Below are 3,578 nucleotides of genomic sequence, written 5' to 3'. Positions count from 1 at the left end.
GCCGGTTGAGCTATAGGCGCCGAGCCAGTGAATGTGAATTTAAAAAATCTTTATGGGGTGGTGCCTGTGGCTCAAAGGAGTAGGGCATTGATCCCATATGCTGGAGGTGGTGGGTTCAAGCCCAGCCTCAGCCAAAAACTGCAAAAAAAAAAAAAAATCCTTATGAATGAATTCATTATATTACCCTAAAAACCTGTATTTGGTTTTCCTTTAATCTTAAGAGCTAACCAAAAGTCAGTGGTATGAATGAAAGAACATCTTTCCTTCCCATCTGTTTTAACAGTTTTCCTATGAGGAGTCAAAGATCGAAAGGATCTGATGCTTAAATTGTGGAATGTTAGAGCCAGAAGGGCTACCTGATACCTGAAATCATCTGGTTTGTCTTCTTTAGTTAATCAATGAGGAAACTGTGTTTTTGTTGTTGTTAATGTTCCTAATGAAAATTTGTCCTTCATGTTATTTCTCTCTCTCTCTCTCTCTTTTTTTTTTTCCATGTAATTTCTCTTTAACTGGAGGTGAAGTTCTTTGCTGCAAAAGAGACTGGTACATTTGTATGTACTACCTACTCGGGAGGTAGTTTTCAGTAGATTTTTTTGTTTTTGACATCAGCCTCGCTCATTACAACCTCAAATTCCTGGATTTGAGTGATCCTTCTGCCTTAGCTTCCCAAGCAGCTATGGACGGCAGGGGCCTACCACCACGCCCTTTATTTATCTGTTTTTGGTAGAGATGGGGTCTTGTTCTTGCTGAGGTTGCTTTTGAACTCCTGAGCTCGAGCGATCCTCCTGCCTTGGCCTCCCAGAGTGCTGTGATTATAGTGTGAGTCACTGTACCTTAGTAAAAATTTATTATTGATTATTTAAGGAATGAAAACTTTTTTCTCTTTCGTTCCTCCCTTGGCTCTTTTCCCTTGTTCATTATAACTTCTCTTCTTGGCTTAATCAGTTGCAGAGTTAGAGTATGGTAAACTTGGGAGCTAGAAAACAAGGGGAATCGAGTTATACAAAGCGCTGCAATTTTGAGACTGAAATTAAAGGCAAAATATTAACTTAATATCGTCACATGAAGAGTTCCATATACTGATTTTTTTGTGTTCAGAAAAAGGACTCATTTCTTAAAATTTTTCAGTTTTGAAGTTGAACTATAAGAATTATTAGTTGGTAGAGTGTATCCTTCTCAATAATTTCAATAATGCCCAAATTTGTGCTTAGCACTTTCCACAGACTTTATCTCATTTGCTTCTGAAAACTGTACTCTGATGTGGGAAGAACAGATAGGATCTCTTTTTGAAAGTGGGTAAAAGTAGGATTTAGAAAGGCTAGTGTAGTAATTTGCCCAGGGTCACAGGGCTAAGTGAGGGCATGTGCTCTAAGTCTTCTGACTGTTCTGTCTGCTGAACAAAACTGCCTTTATTGGAATTGGCACCAGACTGACTTGATATTTCTGAATTCCAAAGCCTGCCCCTGAGTGTTTACATTGAGCCCAGAGGTTAGATTCAACACTTGGCCTTGTTTTTTAACAAAATTGTTACATACTTTGTTTTCTGTGCAGCCAGGGTAATTTTGTTTCTCGGGTGCATTCTAACTTTTTAGAGTTTTTGGAGTTTCTGTTTATTTTGAAAGTGAATACAGTAAATAGATCACACATTTCTAATGATTTAGCTTCATTTTCTTTGAATGTTTTTTCCCTTCTATTTCAAGATGTAGAACTTAACTAGATTGGATAGGTTTCTTTTAAAAATGATGAGAGCCCTTAGGTTCTCTAACTGTAATAGGAAAGCCAATAAGGGTGTTTTGTTTGTTTTCTTTTTTAAAAAATTTAAAACAAGTGAAATTCAGAATTTATAAAAGTAGGTGTAGCGAGGCCAGGCATGGTGACTCACGCCAATAATCCTAGCACTTGGGAGGCCGAGGCTGGTGGATTGCCTGAGCTAAGAAATTTGAGACCAGCCTGAGCCAGAGCAAGACCTCATTGCTAAAAGTAGCTGGGTGTCATGGAGGGTGTCTGTAGTCCAGCTACTGGGGAGGCTGAGGCAAGAAAATCGCTTGAACCTAAGAGTTTAAGGTTGCTGTGAGCTGTGACATCGTAGCACTCTACCAAGAGCTACAAAGTGAGATTCTGTCTCTAAAAAAAAAAAGAGTAGGTATAGGGTAGTTATGTTCATTGTAGAGTGCTGTATCTTTTTGTACAAGTGTTGACTTACCACCAGTTCTTTTTAAAGCAATAAATCTATTAGGAATGCTCATCTGACCACACACGGCCCTTTAAAGAAAATATATATGCCAGGATTTCATTCCACACCTACACATTCAGAATCTTTGGGTCCTGGATGTATATATAATTTTAAAAAGTTTCACAAGTGTGCGCACTTTAGCAACACATATGCTAAAAAGTTTCACAAGTGACTAACATGGTCACTACTGTTTAAAAACCAGTGCCCAAGTAATAGCTTTATTTTATTTAAAATAGTTAATGTATTAAAAAATATTTTCCAGGAGCATGCTTTGCAGTGGGACAGATTCCTTAGAGGAATATTAAGGAAATAAAGTTAGATTTATTTGATGTTTGTTAAAAAGGAAGTCATCACATTTACTTATGACTTAGTTCCTTTAAAAAAAAACTTCTTATTGAGATAGTTCACATACTATAAAATTCCCCCCACCTTAAGTGTACAATTCATTGGTTTTAGTATAGTCTCAGAGTTGCACCACTATCATGCCAGTCTCATGTTAGAACATTTTTGTCTTACCTCAAGAAATTTCCCTGTTCTCATCCTCTAACCTCTAGTCTACTTTCTATGTCTGTGACTTTGCCTATTCTGGACTTTTCTTTTTTCTTTTTTTAAATAAATGAGATCATATAATAGGTTTGTATTTTGTGTCTGTCTTCTTTTATTTATCATGTTTTTAAGGTTCATCTATTTTGTACCATGTATTAGTACATCCTTTCTTTTTATTACTAAATAATATACCATTGAATGGATAAACAATTTTTCTTTCTTGTGGTTTCTCATTCTGTGGTTTGTTTCTTGTGGTCAAAGGGAATAGCGGGTCTTTAAAGACTCAGAAGCAAAAAATAATATGATGCTTTTAGGGAATAGTATTAATAATAGTTAACATTTATTGAGTATACACTGACATATACTGATGTCTGAACCTGAAATATGTTCAGCTTAGCTGGAATGAAAAGGCAAGGGTACAGTGAGGTGGAGAATGTAGTAGCAAGTAAACTTAGCTGGCTAGGGCCTAGAGTCTAGATCTTTAGACTCCTAGTTCAATATTCTTCCATCATCCAAAATTCTTTTTGAAATTTGTATCAGATTTAAATATTTTATAATGTGTATTGTTGGGTGAAATGATTAGACCATTGCCTCTAGGCCTCTGACTTTAAAGCCTGTACTCTTTTGCCTATATTTGCTGAAGTTTATAGTTAAGAAGCATTTTTTTTTTTTTTTTTTGGGCCAGGGCGGGTTTGAACCTGCCCCCCTAAGGCGTATGGGGCCAGCGCCCTACTCCTTGAGCCACAAGCACTGCCTGTTAGGAAGCATTTTTTAAGCTTTTAAAAAAATTATTGTTTGG

At 36.6% G+C, this 3,578-nt stretch overlaps 1 protein-coding gene across 1 annotated transcript in view; it reads left to right on the top strand.

Annotated features, from left to right (window-relative positions):
- ADIPOR2 (adiponectin receptor 2) overlaps window positions 1-3,578 on the top strand; it is a 66,650-nt gene that overhangs the window by 34,582 nt on the left and 28,490 nt on the right. The window lies entirely within an intron of this gene.

The sequence above is a fragment of the Otolemur garnettii genome, unplaced genomic scaffold (genome assembly GCF_000181295.1).
Source record: "Otolemur garnettii isolate 467f Iridium unplaced genomic scaffold, OtoGar3 scaffold00092, whole genome shotgun sequence".
In the NCBI taxonomy this organism is placed as follows: domain Eukaryota; kingdom Metazoa; phylum Chordata; class Mammalia; order Primates; family Galagidae; genus Otolemur; species Otolemur garnettii.
Note: the sequence above shows the minus strand (reverse complement) of the source record. Positions and strands in the feature narration are given on the sequence as shown.